General features: G+C 43.0%; 1 long non-coding RNA gene across 4 annotated transcripts in view; it reads left to right on the top strand.

The window, feature by feature from the left end:
* LOC101120681 (uncharacterized) overlaps positions 1 to 18,947 on the top strand; it is a 71,319-nt gene continuing 52,372 nt past the window's right edge. For 2 of the 4 annotated variants that reach the window (XR_009595742.1, XR_009595740.1), the window contains exons 1-3: positions 1 to 659; positions 1,705 to 1,859; positions 17,975 to 18,061. This is a non-coding gene — a long non-coding RNA (uncharacterized LOC101120681). The remainder of the gene's footprint in view (positions 660 to 1,704; positions 1,860 to 17,974; positions 18,062 to 18,947) is intronic. The other 2 variants (XR_003590974.3, XR_009595741.1) reach the window with 1 other exon arrangement.

Raw genomic sequence — 18,947 nt, 5'->3', positions numbered from 1 at the left:
GCTGGAAGCCTAGCAGTCCTCAAGTGAAAGCCCAAACACTTTAAATCTTGCAGGGAATGGGCACAGGGGGCTCCCCAAGGAAGGGAACGTCTGAAAAGATTTAAAGGAAGTACTCTTCAAGACAGAAGAGACATGGATATTGTTTTAGGGCCCAGGAAGGAGACAGGATTCACCTGAAGAGGCTGGGCCAGAGCAGTGAGCTGGCCATGTGCTTCCAGGAACTGCAAGCATTGACATCACCTGCATCAGCTGCTTGCAACTTTTTCCTTCTGTTCTGGGCACCAGAGGAGAAGGCAATGGCACCCCACTCCAGTACTCTTGCCTGGAAAATCCCATGGACGCAGGAGCCTGGAAGGCTGCAGTCCATGGGGTCGCCGAGGGTTGGGCACGACTGAGAGAATTCACTTTCACTTTTCACTTTCATGCATTGGAGAAGGAAATGACAACCCACTCCAGTGTTCTTGCCTGGAGAATCCCAGGGATGGGGGAGCCTGGTGGGCTGCCGTCTGTGGGGTCGCACAGAGTCGGACACGACTGAAGTGACTTAGCAGCAGCAGCTGGGCACCAGGTAATTCTTCTGAATTTCTTTCCAGCTCTGGGCAGCGCCAGGGACCCAGCAACCCAGGCTTGGATTGCACCAAAGGCACCGCTGAGAGGAGGTGAGTAGGGCAGCTTTTGCGTTGTCAGTGCAGCCAGGCGACTCACCCTGGAGATGTGTCTGCAGAGCAAGGACACCTTTTACTTAGCTTGTAAATCTATTTGGAATGGCTGAGTAGAGATTCTGATGGGGAGTATGAGGTTGCTGGAGGTACCAGGGCATCTCAGTATCACTACTATTGGCTTCAGATTTCATTTAATTAAAACAGATGAAATAAAACAACATTTTATGTGTGTAAATTCAGAGTTCTCTACCCTATCTTTGGCACCTCCTGATATCTATCCAAGTTCCTAGTAGATACTCAATAAGCGTTGAATGAGTTGGTGAATTCTTAATAGAGCTGTTACTCATTTATATTCCTTTATCTTTTAGGCATGTGCTTTAAAAACAGTATAAACAAAAATCTCTATAATAAAAGGCTACGTGTAAAGTTTTTTTTATTTTTTTAAATTCTCCTGGCCTCAGTAATTACTGCAGACTAGGTGCTGTTTTTTGTTTGTTTGGGGGTTTTTTGTTTGTTTTTATTACAATAGTTATTTTACAATGCTGTTAGTTTTTGCTGTACAACAACGTGAATCAGCTCTATGTATACATATATCCCCTCCCTCTTGGGCCTCGCTCTGCTAGGTGCTGTTGATCCATTTAACTCCACAAGAATCCTATGAGCTACAGTTACTATTGTTATTTCCATTTTACAGACAAAGCTGAGGCACAGAAAGATTAAGCCTCTTGCCAAAGGCCACACATGAGTAAAAGCAGTTAGGATCTGATCCCAGGCAGTCCAGTGCCACAGGTTCCTGGAACTCTGCGGTATGTCATCCTTAAAATGGCAATGGCAGTGATAACTGTCCTGAGCCTACCACTACCGCTTCGGGGACATAGTAAATGTGAAAGTGCTTTGTAACCTGCGCAACGTGGCATTGTCGTACATTAATTTCAGTTACTTACAAGTGCAACAGACCCCTTTCTCTCGTTTTAACTTTTTGCGATGTGGCCAGTTTTATTTTGTGTCCTTGGTTCCTCCTCCTTTTGTCTTTATGTTTCAGAAACGGAACGTTTCTAACTCAGGTTAAGTTTGACTGCTCGGTTCCTCGGCGTGTTCCTCTGAAATGTCTACTAAGTCGAAATGGCGTAAATCAAAGAAGCGATCCTCTCGCTACACATCTTGCTAATGGAAGCACAGAGTAAACTGAGATAAAGCGTAAGTGCTCATAGACACAGTTTGAAACCATGGTGGCTTGTGGAGGGAAGGGATGGTTAAGAGAGTTTGGATTAGACATGTACACATTGTTATATTTAAAATGGATAACCAGGACTTCCCTGGTGGTCCAGTGGTTAAGAATCTGCCTGCCAATGCAGGGGACATGGGTTTGATCCCTGGTAAGGGAAGATTCCGCATGCTGCAGAGCAGCTAAGCCTATGAGCCACAGCTGCTGAAGCCTGCGCACTCTAGAGCCCGTGCTCTGCAGCAAGTGAGAAGCCCCAATAGAGTGTAGCCCCCGCAGCAACAGACCCCCAATGCAGCCAAAAATAAATGAATTTTAAAAAATTTAAAAATTTAAATACATAACCAACAAGGACATACTGTTTAGCACAGGGTAATCTGCTCAATGTTATGTGGTAGCCTAGATGGGAGGGGAATCTGGGGGAGAACGGATTCATGTATATGTATGGCTGGGTCACGGTGCTGTGGACCTGAAACTATCACAGCGTGCTCCAATATAAATTAAAAAGTTTAAACAAAAATAAAACAGGCAGAAGGGATACAGCGGCTTGATGCTGAGATGAGTGTGGCTCCCTGGGAAGGAGCCTGGCACTGCCACTCAGCTTGGGTCGGGGGAGGGGGTGGGCGGTACCTGCTGTTTCTACAAAGTCTCCTGCAAAACAAACACTGAACGCTACTCTCAATTTTTGACTTTTTTTGTAAAAGCAAAAATCCTCTTTGGATTTGTTACCAAAACAAGTACTAGGTCTTTAGGTCTTTCCTGAAATCAAAGGGGCATAAAGGAACCCAGAATAAGGTGAAATTCTGAAAAGCGGGGGATACCTGTATGTCAAATCCATTTGACATAATTTCCTTATCACTTTTCTTTTGTGATATGAGAAGACTAAGTGTAACAATAAGTATTCTATTATATTCTTTAAAAAAATTATATATGTACGTGTGTATGTCTCTGTGCTGAGTCTTCATCGCTGCACACGGGCTTCTCACTGCAGTGGCCTCTCTCGTTGCAGAGCACGGGTTCTAGGTGGGTGGGTTCAGTGGCTGTGGCACATGCAATCCTTCTAGACCAGGGATCAAAGCCATGTCCCCTGCACTGGCCAGCATGACTCTCAACACTAGACTCGCCAGGGAAGTCCAGACTCTATCATATTCTGAAAGAACTGCCACAAGGGCTAAAATGACCAGACGAAAGAAGATGAAAAACGACCAACTTGAACTTTCCACTATGATTCTCAGTTTCCTGGGCTCTTCATACCTAAGTACGTACTAGCAACCTAAGAGGCAACCTATTTTGCCTTTGTGCTTAATTGCTCAGTCGTGTCTGACTCTTTGTGTGTCTGATTCTTTGCATGTCTGACTTTTCGCGTGTCTCAGTCGTGTCTGACTCATGGACTGTGGCCCACCAGGCTCCTCTGTCCATGGGGTTCTCCATATACTGGAGTGCGTAGCCATTTCCATCTCCAGGGGATCTTCCCAACCCAGGGATTGAACCTGGCTCTCCTGCACTGCAGGTGGATTCTCTACCATCTGAGCTACCAGGGAAGCCATAGAGTTAGTGTATTTCTTGACCATATAATTTTTGCTTTTAAAATGCAATGGACTTATTTGTATGCTGTTTGTTTTTAACTGGTAGGGATATATTAGACTAAACTAGTACTAAGCTTTCACTTCCCCTCTACCTTTTCTTCAAACATCACAATCATGTATATAAAAGATGGTCCTCTACAATTCCAAACGAACCGAAGAGTTCTGTGTTCCCAGCACCATCTTCTTTCTACAACTTCGGTAATGGGGTAAATTAGAAACTTGCAGAATCAGGGATGCCCACCTCCAGAGGAGGGAGAGAGTGAGTACATATTTTTAAGAACCATCCCAAGGACTTCCCTGGTGGTCCAGTGGCTAACACACTGCACTCTCAGTGCAGGAAGCCCGGGTTCTATCCCTGGTCAGGGAACTAGATCCCATATGCTGCAACTAAAGATCCCACCTGCCACAACTAAGACTCAGCACAGCAAAAAAAAAAAAAAAAGAGCCATCCCATATAATTCTGCTCAATCAAATTTAGGAAACACCTCTTAGCTTCAGAGTGTGGGCCAACTCCTGATTCTGGACTCAAAGGATCTAGCTCATTCTCCATCTGGCATCAATTTACTTAAGTTCGTCAAGAGTAATTCAATATACTTGTAAAGTGGGACTCATAATACCCCAAGCTGCCCAAGGAGCTTGTTGCTGCAAAGCCTAGTCTCCTTACTCAGGAATTAGGAATAATAATCTGGACTGCATTTTGAATGGATCACCCAATACTAATTCTATCAAGTCCCCATCCCTATTTTTCCCAATCCAGCCAGAGCTCTAAACCTCAGCCTTTATCACAGGGCCTCTCATATCCCTGCTATTCTACATATCCCCTAACGTGGACCAATTTATTCCTCCCTTCCCCACAATTGACCTCTCCACTGTTCTCTCTAGAACTCCTGGCTTGTAATCAGCAGACTTTTTTTTTTTTTTTTAATTTTTTATTGGAGTATAGCTGCTTTACAATGTTGTGTTAATTTCTGCTGTTCAGCAAAATGAATCAGTTATATATACACACACACACACACACACATATCCATTTCTTTTTTAGATTTCCTTCCCATTTAGGTCACCACAGATCATTGAGCAGACTTTCCTGTGCTATACAGTAGCTTCTGATTAAGTTTATTTAGCCACACTGAGCATGTGGGATCTAGTTCCCTGACCAGGGATTGAACCTATGTCCCCTGCACTGGGAGCATCATGTCTTAGCCACTGGACCACCAGGGAAGTCCCCTGGACCAAGTGAAAAAGCAAGGTGGGTGCACACAAAAAGCAGACACACACACTTCCAAATACATTTATATGCTTATATTCATAGACTATTCCTGGTAAAATTTACAAGTACTGATAGTGACTTACTTGAGACAGGGATAAGAGAGAATTGTTTGTGGTTGTTTTTCTCTACAGTTTGGAGTTTTTAAAAAAGTATGCGTTTATCATCTTTTCCCGGGGAAAAAAGTGCCTACATTTTTTAAGCACATGGCTCTAAGTCTACAGCACTGAGCCAGTGAAGGAGCAAGGTCTGATCTTCTTGCCTTTGGGCAAGTCATTTAATCCTGCTGAGATTTTCCATCACCTACAACACGGTTACAATGATACACAGCCCTCAGGATTAAGTAAGGTCACTCTGTGGACGTGCCAAATCACACGAGTAGGGAACACAGCCAGTATCAAACGAATGCTCAGTAGCCTCCATTTCTGTTCCTGCAACCATAGGTAGTGCCCTGGGAACATCATCTATTGCGGCTTGGGTTTCCTTTCTTATGCCAGGAAAGTTGCTGTGAATGCCACAGCTATTTAAATCAACTGACCTTTCCAGTTAAGGTTCCGGACAACCTCTATCTTAGGCTGGAGATGACTAAAGCTGCTGATGATGGAGGCAACTGGTGGTGTATTGGGAGGTGTGGCAGGGGTGGGACTGAGCCTTCCTCGGACCCTATGACCTACTGGCTCTCATGCTCTACAAATTTCTCTTGTTAGAGATACCTGCCAGCCGCACACTGTAATCTCCGAGAAGACAGAAATAGCAAGGCTCATGGTTCCAATTCCCATTCTTTGGGAATGGGACTTGGGCCTGAAGTTTTTTTCTATCTTTGCCAGCATTTTAATTCCCTTTATTGCCTTGGCCGCCTCAAGCCTTCTCCTGAGGGTGATGGAGCTTTGTCAAAGCAGCAGGGTTGGGCTGGCAGGCTTTCCAGAGGACACCAACTAGAGTAACACGCAAGAACATTGTCTCCTTAAGAAGCACCATCAGGGTATCACTGTCCCACCTTGTTTGTTCAAGCCACGTGACCTCACTAGCAAAGTCATGTGCTGCAAGCACCTCCTACCCCAATTTCCATCAGCTCCACGTATTCCGGTCTTCATCATATAATCTAAATAAAAGCAATGAGCTTGCTGACTGCAGATAGTAAAATCACTCCACACACACTACCACAGCTGTTATAAAACTCTTCCTGGAATTAAGCTAAACTTGCCCAGGGTTCAACAGCTGCTATGGTTTCCACAAAGTTTTACACAAATACCTTTATAGTATGAGAAGCAGCTTATATAGAGCTTCATTTGACCCTCAGGGCTTTCACTTATAAAAAGGTTTTACAAAGGGTTAATTTTATATGTCAACTAGGCTGGCCCATGGTGCCTACCCATGGTTTCTGTTTCTGCGAAGGCATTTTTGTGTTATATCTTTTTCTTTTTTAAAATCTTGGCTGTGCTGGATCTTCAGTGGGGTGCGTGGGCTTTCTTAGAGGACGGGCTCTAGAGCTCTAGGGCTCAGTAGCCCCGAGGCATGTGGGATCTTAGTTCCTGACCAGGGATAGAACCCACATCCTCTGCATTGCAGGGCCGATTTTTAATCACTGGACCACCAAGGAAGTCCCTCTGTGAAGGTGTTTTTGGATGAGGTTAACATTTAAACTGATGGACTTTGGGAATTTCCTGGCAGTTCAGCGATTGGGACTCTGTGTGGCCACTTCAAGGGACACAGGTTCGATTCCTGGTTGGGGAACTAAGATCCTACAGGTCTCGGGGCATGGCCAAATAAAATTAAATAAATTGATGGACTTTGAGAAACAATGTGGATGGGCCTCATCTAATCTGTTGAAGAACTTAGTGAAAAAAAGAGTGATTCTCCCTGAGCAAGAAGGGATTCTGTTGCGACTCAAACTGCAACTCTTCTCTGAATCTCTACCTCTTTTGTATGCGCCAAGCCTCTGCAATTGCCTGAGCCAATTCCTTAAAATAAACCTCTCTCCCTCTCTTTCCCTGTCTCTTTCTCTATCTCACCTCATATATATATTTATTTATAGATAAGCATATATATATTTACAAATTTTGTCCTAGGAGAAAATAGAACCTAATTAGTTTTTACCAGCATCTTTACCAAGGTTAAAAAAAAAAAAAAAAGCACACATTGAAAAAAACTAGAAAAAATATGTTAAATGTTAAAATTAAATACTAGAACTATGGTTGATTTTCCTACATTTAAAAATGTTTAGTAAGGTGAGAATGTATTACATTATGATGAAAATGTTTAAAATTAATTTCTTAATAGGGAACTTTATGTTATAAAATGATAGAGTTTTTAAGTAAAACAAAACAAAAAGAGTGTGTTTGCTATGCAAATATAGCTTCAAATCAACTAGCCCAGGGCTCTCTTTCAACCAGATGCTGCCACTAAGGCCCTCTAGGAACTCAGCTCAGAGAGTGGGGCTGCCCATCTCCCCAGATTCAGATGTGACCAACAGTCTATGAAGGCCAGCTTCATGCAAAGCTTGATCTGGGTGCACGTGCTCTCAGCGGGCATTCATCTGATTCTCACAGCTCCTCTAGGTGTGCTCAGTGGCTTCAGTTGCATCTGACTCTTTGTGACCCCATGGACTGTAGCCTGCCAGGCTCTTCTGTCCATGGGATTATCCTGGCAAGAATTCTGGAGTGGGTGGCCACTTCCTGCTCTAGGTGACAGGTACACTATTCTCACTTAGCAGATGAAGACACTGAGGTTCCAAGAAATGATGTGATTTGCTTAAGAGGCAGTTAAGAGGCAGAGCCAGGATTTGAAACCTAGTTTCCTAACTCCAGTCCCTATCATGGTTACCTTTGCTGAAATCCCAGATGATGTGACAGAGGGCAATACCCAGAGTCTGGTTTATTCTATATCAGCTTTTGTATTGGAGCAGGTATCACATGTAAAAAAAAATGCTTATGATCAAACTTTTGTGTATCAGTTCCAGGAATTGAACCACTGCCCATTTTTTGGCCTTTTATAGTTGGCCTCAGAACTGTCATGGCACTGGTGGGTGTGCCATTTAGCTTGTTGTTCAGTCGCTAAGTGCTGTCTGACTCTTTGCAGCCCCATGGACTATATCATGCCAGGCTTCCCTGACCTTCACTATCTCCCAGAGTTTGCTCATATTCATGTCCATTGAGTTGGTGATGCTGTCTAACCATCTCATCCTCTGCTGCCCTCTTCTCCTTTTGCCTTCACTACTTCCCAGCATCAGGGTCTTTTCCAAAGAGTTGGCTTTTCAAATCAGGTGGCCAAAGTATTGGAGCTTCAGCTTTAGCATCAGTCCTTCCAGTGAATATTCAGGGTTGATTTCCTTTAGGATTGACTGGTTTGATCACCTTGCAGTTCAAGGGACTCTCAAGAGTCTTCTTCAGCACCACAAGTCAAAAACATCAATTCTTTGGCACTTAGCCTTCTTGATGGTCCAACTCTCACATTTATACATGAAAAAACAATAGCTTTGACTAGGAAGCCCTTTGTTAGCAAAGGGATATCTTTGCTTTTTAATATGCTGTCTAGATTTGCCATAGATTTTCTTTGAAGGAGCAAGCATCTTATAATTTCATGGCTGCAGTCACCATCTGCAGTGATTTTGGAGCCTAAGAATATAAAGTCTGTCACTGCTTCCTCTTTCTCCCCTTCTATTTGCCAGGAAGTGAGGGGACGATCTTGAATGTTGAGTTTTAAGTTTTAGTTTGTAAGTGTATAACAATGAACATATAATGAGCCTCAAGGTCCACTGGAAGTTGAACCTTGTGCCATCTTGGACTCAGTGTTTTATCATGTCCTATGGACACGACTGAGCGGCTTCACTTTCACTTTCCACTTTCATGCACTGGAGAAGGAACTGGCAACCCACGCCAGTGTTCTTGCCTGGAGAATCCCAGGGATGGGGGAGCCTGGTGAGCTGCCATCTCTGGGGTCGCACAGAGTCGGACATGACTGAAGTGACTTAGCAGCAGCAGCAGCAGCATGGTTCTGTCATTCTTTTAAAGGTTGTGCCCTGCCCCCTTCCCTCCTGTTTCACGGAAATCCCATCAGGGGAGATTTGGCCCATCTGAAAGGACAAATATTGCCTTGGGGAACACAATCCATTTCCAGGGTGTGTGCTATTCTTTTCCCTTCTCCTAAGTTCTTTTTGGGGACTCCTGAAATGTCCCCATCCCTTGCCTGCTTTTGAAATAAGTGTTCAGAGAGCTGCCCAGGCAGGTTCAAACAAACAGCTGCCAAAGCCCCAGCCCTTCCCCTGCCACCCTTGCTGCTGCTGTGGGTAGAGTGGGATCTATGGCCGTAAACACTGGAGTCAAGTTGCAGACACTCAGCTTTCTGGCAGACTGTCCTGCCCTGTGTGTTTGCTTAGGGGGATTTGAAGCCCTGTGCAAGCCCCCTCCCTCCATTCCATGTTTCTCTGAGTTTTTGAGGGCTGTGGCTCCGTCTGATTCCTGGTGTGTCTGGCACATGCTCTGGGCCTGGTGGTCCCAAGGGACCTTGGAGTGGAGGAGCAATTCTTTACATTTTCAAAGCCAGACTTGGCTAAGGCCTTTCTGGCATCTCTATTCTTTCCCCAAAATGAACCTCTCTAGAGACCAGTGTGATTGTTAGATCACATTTGTCAGGAAGGGACCTGACTGTGGACTTGACCGAAAGAGGTTTATTTTTCTCAGATAAGAAGAAGTCAGTAGTGAGACTTCCATGCTGCTCCAGTGGCTAAGACTCTGCGCCCCCAATGCCAGGAGGCCCAGGTTTGATCCTTGGTCAGGGAACTAGATCCCACATGCCACAACTAAGACCCAACACAGCCAAATAAATAAGTAATTTTTTTTTCAAACAGAGAGAGAGAGAGAATATTCAACCTAACAAAGAAATATGTCTCTTAAAAAAAAAAATTTTCAAAAGGAAGAAGTCAGAGGTAACTGCCCAGGCTATGCAGCAGTGCTAGGATATAATCAAGGTACCAAACTCCTCAGAAGATGTTTTTGCTCCACGATCCTTAGTATGTGGCTCTTCTCATAGTCTAAAGATGGCTTTTGCATCTCTTAGCATTACTGAGAAAGGATGCTGCCTTCTCTTTTTTGCTTGTAAGTATGGGGGTTCCCAGGTGGTGCTAATGGTAAAGAACCCACCTGCCAATGAAGGAGATGTAAGAGATGCAGTTTCGATCCCTGGGTCAGTAAGATCCCCTGGAGTAGGAAAATGGCAACTCATTCCAGTACTCTTGCCTGGAGAATCCCATGGACAGAGGAGCCAGGTGGGCTATGGTCCATAGGGTTGCAAAGAGTCGGACACGACTGAAGCAACTTAGCACACACATGAAAGCAATTATTTTAATTAAATGAATGATCCATAAACTCACTGGCCTTGTAAAAAAAATTAGAACATTACAGAGAAGGCTGAAGGCATCCTTTCACCATTCCTTTTCCCAGTCCCTGGAAGTGAACATTGTTATCACTTTTTTCTTTTCCTTCAGAACTTTTCCTGCATATTTCATACATTTGTATATGCCCATGAAAAATATGAAGCTTTTAAAAAATTTCATTTGTATCATATTGTATGGATGGTCCTTCAACCTTTTTCTTCCCTTTCCAATTCAACTGTATATTTTGGCAATTTATTCTTTTATTACATGTAGCTTTCTCAAGTTGTCTTCTACTTTCTATTTCTAAACTGCTTCCTGATACTTCCTAATATGAATATATTACTCTAGCTTCTTTAGCCAGTCAATCCCCTATTAATTGACACATTGGTCATTTCCAATTTAGGATACTGAAGAAACATCCACAGATCATTCTTATACACATGCCTCTTTTATATATATAGATAGCATAAAATGAAATTTCTGGGTTTTAGGAGGCAGGCAATTTAAATCTTTACAGGTATTACCAGGTAACCCTCCCCTCACATGCAGACATAACCATATCTAAGAATGTGGTTTGTTCATCTTTAACTCCATTCTACCTTTAGGTCTAGCACAATCTAAGCTCAATAAATGCCTGCTGAATTGCACACTTCACCAAGATTTTATATAGAAATGACCTGGTCAATTTGCTGTTTCTGAGGCCTCCCTTAGACTGGTTTTTGTTCTAAAAGTTCATCCTGTTGAGTCTAATGTTCTCTCTCTGTCTCTCTGTGAGATCTTAGTTCCCCAGCCAGGGATCCAACCCATGCCCTTGCCAGAGAAAGCAGGAAGTCCTAACCACTGGACCACCAGGGAATTACCCTCTCTCTCTTTACCCTTATACTTTGGTTCTTTTCTATTTTGAAGATCCGGGGAGAACAAACCTAATTCCAGTTTCATGTGATCTGTGCAGCTTATATCAGACTGATGATTGCTGCTCTACCCCCATTTCCATGCCCATTTAAAAATTTTCAGGGTTTTTGTGAAGATAAATGAGATAATCTTTGTGAAAGTAGTCTGAGTTCTTTTCAAGGGTAGAATGTAATATGGCAACAACATGTCCCCAGTTTTTGAGAACAGGATTCATTTCTATCTTATGAACTCTTATTTCATGCCATTTAAAGTTTTAATTATGTAGTATTTTCATAGGGCTCGAAAATTTACAAAAGGTATATACTGAAAAGTCTTGTTCCCATTCTTATTCCCCATCCTTTTAGTTCCTGACTCCTCTTTCCAGTTCCCCACATAACAACTTTAATTCATTTTTGGGTAGCATTCCATAACTTCCTTATTTAAACACTTACAGATACTTAAATAAATTTTTGTGTTTCCTCACTCTGCCCCCCACCCCTATTCCTCACTTCTTTCTATTCACATTATATCTTTCTTTAAATTAATTTTTATTGGAATATAGTTGCTTTACCGTGTTGCATTAGTTTCTGCTATATAGCAAAGTGAACCAGCTATATGTATACATATAGTCCCTCTTTTTTGGATTTCCTTCCCATTTAGGTCCCTGCGCACATTATATCTTGATATTTCTAAATGAAAACACATAGTGCTTCCCAAAGATTACTTTTGACTTTTTCTATTAATAGAAATTTAAAACAGTATATGGAAAATTTAATCTTTCAAATAACCTCCATCAAGCCTCAACAATCAAAATACTACATAATTAAACCCTGGGATTTCTTTGGAAGGAATGATGCTAAAGCTGAAGCTCCAATACTTTGGCCACCTCATGCGAAGAGTTGACTCATTGGAGAAGACTCTGATGCTGGGAGGGATTGAGGGCAGGATGAGAAGGGGACGACCGAGGATGAGATGGCTGGATGGCATCACGGACTCAATGGATGTGAGTCTGAGTGAACTCTGGGAGATGGTGATGGACATGGAGGCCTGGCGTGCTGTGATTCATGGGGTCGCAAAGAGTCGGACACGACTGAGCAACTGAACTGAACTGAACTGAACTGCCAATTTTTAAACCTATTCTTCTTTTAAAATTTTTGTTGTAGAATCTTAAAGCATATCATATTTCTATATTCATCTTTCTTATTTTTAATGGATATACAAATACTCTGATATAAAGATATGTACCATAATTTATTTTAGTAGTCCTTCATCAGCAGATATATGTTTCCACAGTATAATTCTTTTTACTAAATAGAATCTATATGTGTATCTATATGTGTACATATGTGTGTGTGTGTGTGTGTGTGCTCAATTGCTCAGTTGTGTCTGACTCTTTGCAACCCTGTGGACTGTAGCCTGCCAGGCTCCTCTGTCTATGGAATTTTCCAGGCAAGAATACTTGAGCGGGTTGCCATTTCCTACTTAGGGGATCTTCTCGACCCAGAGACCAAACCCAAGTCTCCTGCCTCTCTTGCATTGGCAGGCAGATTCTTTACCACTGAGCTACCTGGGAAGCCTGTGTGTGTATGTGTACAGATAGATACAGATAAACACAAACATACACATGTGGTATACTATTTTTTATTATTTAAAATTTTCACATAAACAAATTCACTACTTAGAAAAGGAAAATATCTACCAAACCATGGTTTCAATTTGGAGTTAATAAAATGGAATCACTGCAGAACCCGAACAGCAACTGTGGAGCTTCTGATCTGCTCTTCTCAAAATGCTGTAGAATCTTTGATATTAAGTACCTGCCCATACTAACACTCTTCTCACAATTTCATCATTAAGAAAGCTATGGACTTCCTGAATTTTATCTGTTCTTTTTTCTCTGCAAGGCCTTTCTCAACTTACCCAGACTTTGTTCAGTTTCTCAACCCCAGCACTACTGACATATCAGACTGGATCCACCCCCACCTTTTTTTTTTTTTTGCTTGGGGGGACTGTGCACGGCAGGGTGTTTAGCATCATCCCTGGTCTCTACCCACTAGATGCCAGTGACACTTCCCACCCCTCTCCATTCTGACAATCAAAAATGTTCCCAGACATTGCCAAATGTCCTCTGGGGAGCAATTTCCTATTGCTTCAGACTTACAGCAAAGGGGGGAAAGCTGGACAAGATGGCCAGCAGTAGACATGGAAACACTTCATGCTCTACTAGCTGATGGCCAAGTATGAACAAGCAAACTGAATTATGCTTCTGCTCATTTTCCATTCAGAGCCAATTACTTGTTTATTTAATAAAAAGTTCTAACTTACTAGTTTAAACAAGGCTTGAGAATCTTAGTAGAAGCAGAAGGCTAATAAATGAATTTGGTAATTCCCCTTTCAAGCCAATGACCTTGGTTAATATTTCTTAGCAGTGACAGGTCTTAAGTACTGTTTATTTTTTTTTTACCTCTGAAAAGTCATAATTTGTGTATTTATTTTGTGATTTAATGTTGTGTTTTCTATTAAATGTCTCAAAGTGAATTCTGTGGAGTTGAAACATGTTTCATAGGTGACTTGAATTTATATCCAAGTCTTGATTAATTTCCATACCCAAAGTTCTGTGTTTTGGTCTAGGTTGGCTGACAAGGTGTGTTTTCAGTTTTAGAATTGGAAATTGATATCAGGTGAGAAAATGCAAGAGGAGTATAGAGTCTCCTTTATCTTTCTTTCTGAGAAACAACTTGTCTTCTTTACAGAGGGAAGAATGGAACCAAACTTTCCCAACCTAGGCTATAAACATCCTGTCAGGTGCTTAGGAACCTAGCTATCCAGGGTTTGTTCACGTTCCTACTCTTCTATGAGATTCTGCACCTCCTAAGCCAGAATGGTCTATCCATTCTCTTTGCTCTGACAGTGTTGTAAAACTCTGCTGAGGACTTTCCTGGTAGTACAGTGGATAGGAATCCCTCTGCCAAGTCAGGGGACATGGGTTCAATCCCTGGTCTGGGAAGATCCCACATGCCACAAAGCAACCAAGCCTGAGAGCCACAACTATGGAAGCCCGAGTGCCTAGAATCTGTACTCTGAAATGAGAAGCTGCCCCAACGGGAAGCCTGCTCACAGCAACTAGAGAAAGCCAGTACACACCAACAAGGATCCAGTGCAGCCAAAAAAAAAAAAAAAGAACCCTGCCTGACAACATGGTGACGTGTGGACACGTTCCTTTTTTTTTTTTTTTAAATGAAACTGTGTGACTTTATTTCTTTACTTATTTAGTGTTTGGCAGTGCTTCAAGCGGAGAAGGCAATGGCACCCCACTCCAGTACTCTTGCCTGGAAAATCCCACGGGCAAAGGAGCCTGGTAGGCTGCAGTCCATGGGGTCACGAAGAGTCGGACACGACTGAGCGACTTCACTTTCCCTTTTCACTTTCATGCATTGGAGAAGGAAATGGCAACCCACTCCAGTGTTCTTACCTGGAGAACCCCAGGGACGGGGGAGCCTGGTGGGATGCCGTCTATGGGGTTGCACAGAGTCGGACATGACTGAAGTGACTTAGTAGTAGCAGTAGTAGTGCTTCAAGATTAGTAGTATCTCAGTTCCCCAATCAGAGACTGAACCTGGGTCACAGCAGTGAAAGCACTGAATCCTAATTACTAGATCACCAGGGAATTCTCCACATGGCCCCTCTCTATTTATTTATTTTTAAGAGTTTATGAATTTTATATCAACACACACCTGAAGAATATGAGTGGGAATGGATCTCAAAGATGAAAGCAATTAAAAACTGCAAGAGGCCAGATAGAACAATATGGCACATGGCCCTTCCTCCATTTTACTGTGAGCAGCTTAAGGGCATGAACTCATTAATTTCTATCCCTGAAATCTCCAGTATCCATTATCTTATGTGGCAAGGGACCCTGCCAAGCTTCTCTGTCCAATTTTTCCAGGGAAGAATACTGGAGCAGGTTGCCAGTTCCTATTCCAGGGGCTTTTTCCAACCCAGGGACTGAATTCACGTCTCTTGCATTTCCTGCATTGGCAGGCAGAGTCTTTACCATGGTGCCATTTGGGAAGCATCTGAGTCTCTTATCTGCCATATATTTTATGCATAATCTTATCTGATATTTACTTTGCAAAGTGTATTCTTATATCCATTTTTCAGATGAATTAGAAAGCTGAAGCTCAAAGAGGTTGAGAAACTTACTCAAAGTTACCCAACTCAGAAGCGGGCATGCTCGAATACAAACTCAGAGGTCTGATTTCTACATATGTGCTCTTTCCATGTGTCATTTCACTACATGATGGAGGAGAATCTCTTGGGAAGCTCCTATGTGGAGTAAAAGCTTTAGTCAAAACATTCTTATTTTTTTCTCTACAGGACATTCAAAACCTTGGTAGTGTCTCAGATTTCTCCTTTACAGGAGAGAGTCTTTTCTGTTAGAGTTGGAAGGTCATGTGTCTCCTGCCTAGAGAAGCAGTTTGTTCATAGTAAGACAGAGATCCATTGGAAGGGTCATCTGGGGTGGTAAGAACCCTCTGGCCTGTTCCAGCCTCATTTCCTCCCTGGCGCTGCACAAGGAGGGTACAAGCGGTTTTGGACGAGTGCCTCTGAGACAAAGCCTGTGGAAAAAGCTGGGGTGGGGAAGATCTTGAGAACATCAAAGCCCTAATGAGGCCTTTCCATGCCTACTGCTCAGTGACTTCTTGAACAATTCTTTTTGTAGTTTTTTCCTACTTCTTTGCTCCTGGTCTATCTTGCATAGGGTAACTAGGTAACATTGTCCAAACTAAGACAATTTTGAAAGGAGAACAATATTAATAATAACTCTAGGATAACAGAATCTCCTGGGGAAACCAGTATGCAGGATTTCTGTCTTTTTTGGCTGTGCTGCATGACTCGTGGGATCTTAGTTTCCCAGACCAGGAACCAACCTGCGTCCCCTGCACTGGAAGGCAGATTTTCAACCAATGGCCCACCAGGGAAGTCCCTCTGGTTTCTCTGTTTTAGAAGTCTTATTTCCGTAACATTTCAGAAAACTTTCAGAGGTCAATGGCCTTGACATCCTTGAACACAGGGAACACATGTGTACAGGTGAGATAGGACATATCATAAGGCAGAAAAAATAATGGGGCCTTTTCCAATCTGCATGACCTTGGATAAGCCACTCAGCCTCACTGAACTCAGTTTCCTCATGTACATAAAAGCAAATGGTATTCATTTCAGGGCAGCTTATATGGAATAAGTAAGAATATCACAGGTACTAAGTCTGCATACTAATCTCTTTCTCAGCTGGGCTGGGGACGCTTGTGGTTGTTGGGGTGGTGGTGGGAACCACTAAATATTTGGTTCCAAGGTCAGAGGATCTCTAGAAACCCTGAGAGATGATCTGAGTTTCAGGTTCCTGTGATCTGAGGATTCTTGGCCCACTATAAATTAACGAAAGTGGGGCCCATTCATTTTTATTGGTTAAAGAATATCCGTCTACCAGTTGGGAATAAGAAGGGGAAAAAAGAAGAGAGAATAAAGCACTTCAAAACATACTTCCTGTACTGCCCTGCAAAGAGGGCAGAGAAGGGCTTGGGGGAGGATCTGACATGAGCCCACCCATGACAAAGTGGAGAGAAGATGAGAGGTCATCTTGGTTGCTGTGTTCACAGGTTAGGAACCAAATAAATATGAAGTGAAGGAAAGAGCTGAGATGCTAAGCTTAAGGCTGAAAACAACCTCAGTTTTGGCCTTTTACCTGTTTTCTTGGCCCTGGCAATAGGCTTGCAATCTCCTGACTGGACAATGATCCCTTAGGCATCCAAGCTCAGTGAGCATTTCCTAAGGCTAATTAGCATTTAGGAGAGAGTTGCTGTTAAGACAGCCTCTGCCTTAGGCTTCCTTGCTCCGAGAGGAGGTCAGTACCTGCTTGCCTGAGACCTACTAGCTTTGATTAGAAGGTAAGACTGTTGAGCTGATGCTTTCTTGGTCGGTACTGACTTCATTAGTTGTCAGCTATAAGATAGGCCAGTGATAGGCCTTGTCTATACCCTGAGACTAAGTGACAACACCCTGTAAATAACGGTCATGAATTCCATCCAGAGAGACAAGGACACAACTGACTCTAGTTACTGGGTTTCTGAACAGCACACAGCACACAGCTGGGCCTGGACTGGCATGCATTCTCATCTTCCCTACCTTTGAGCTCCTTCTCAAGGCCTGGGGCTGTCTCTGTTTTCAGGAGCCCTCCAGGCTCCTCTGCTCTTTCAGTGCAATGAGCGTCAGATATGCTCAACTGCTAGAAGGCACATGGCTGGGGTGCTGTTTCTGGCTTGGGCTGAACTCAGAAGTCCTAGAAAGAATATTTGTGACACTACTTCTCTTCTGAGAATTCATAATGCTCTGCCTGGCTGTTCCTGATACTCATTCAGACAATAGGCTTGTGGACCATGGCATCCACAGGGGGGCCAGGGCAGAAGGGTGATGGAAGTGGGGACACCAAAGCAGCTCTCTAGTGGCTGGTTCAGAGCAAACCACATCCTTGCCTGCTTCATTTATTTATTCATTTGTGCATTTATTTATTTTTTACTTATTTTTGGCCATGCCATGTGGCATGTGAGATCTTAGTTCCCCAACCAGGGATTGAACCCACACACTGTGCAGTGGAAGCACAGATTAAAAAAAAATTTTTTTAAGCAGGAGAAGGAATGATTTATTATTACTAGCAGCAAGTAAGGAAAACATGTTTCCAAAGTAGAGTCTCCTTAACAGCAAAACTGGGCAAATTTTAAGCTAAAGGTACATGCATATTCATGAGGGGGCTTGAACAGAGAAGAATTCAGCAGAGAATTGGGGCAAAGATTGACAGAGTCCAAGCTTTAGTTGACTGAAGTCGGGAGGGTCAACATCATCATTCCATCCTCTACCTGGTAGGGGCCTTAGTTTCTGGTCTCAGGACTTAATGAAGCTCACGTTCTTGATGTCTCATTGCAGAAAGGATTCAGCGAGACACGGTGATAGACAGGAAGTGGAGTTATTTAGAGAGAAACACCCTTCACAGACCGTGGGCCATCTCAGAAGGTGAGAGCGGCCTGAAGGGCAGATTCTTAACCATTGGGCCACTGGGGAAGTCCTGTGAATTCACTAAACAGCTGCACCTAGGAACTTCATGCACATAAGAGAACAAATCCGACTTAACATTCCTGCTTTCATGGATTTTATATTCTAGCAAGGGGGATACAGATAATAAATAATAAGCATATTAAATAAACTGTTTAATGTTAGAAGATGTTAAATGCGATGAAAAAAGAAAAGAGCAGAGCAAAGGAGACCAGGAGTGCCAGCGGGGAGGATACAGTGTTAGGGAGGTCATTTTAGATGTCATTGAGACAGAGATTTCAAAGACTTGAAGGAAGTGGTTAACTCAGCTCTTTTCTGACGGAAGAGTGATCAAGGTAGAGGTAACTTTTAGAGGAAAGGTGCAAAGATGGCAAGAAGCCTGGCCTGTTCAAGGAGCTGCAAGGAAGCCAGAGTAGCTGGAGGGGAAAGAGCTAAGAAGAAGGCTTCAGGGAAGTGAGGAGTGTGGGGGAGGCGCTGAAACAACAGGGCCTTGTATGTCGCTGTAAAGACCTTAGCTTCCACCTTAAATGAGATTGGAAGTCACTTTCAGAATTTTTAAGAAGTGGCATGATCTGACATTCAACAGGATCATTCTGGAAAGATGGCGGCGGCAGTGGAGGCATACTTTTGGGACATTTCTGAATCTCCCTGTAACAACAGACGGAGAAATGAGAGTGAAAACTAAAAACCCTGGGACAACATTTAGCTCAAAATTAGGTGACAAAGTGTCTTCACAAAAAAGAGGTGGACAGAAACACATCAGCAAAAGCCATAAGACCTGCATGGTATCAGCTTCTCTGTGTCATGGTATCAGACAGGCAAATTTGAGATCATTTTGCAGGCAGGT

The sequence above is a fragment of the Ovis aries genome, chromosome 12 (assembly GCF_016772045.2).
Source record: "Ovis aries strain OAR_USU_Benz2616 breed Rambouillet chromosome 12, ARS-UI_Ramb_v3.0, whole genome shotgun sequence".
NCBI classification, from domain to species: domain Eukaryota; kingdom Metazoa; phylum Chordata; class Mammalia; order Artiodactyla; family Bovidae; genus Ovis; species Ovis aries.
Note: the sequence above shows the minus strand (reverse complement) of the source record. Positions and strands in the feature narration are given on the sequence as shown.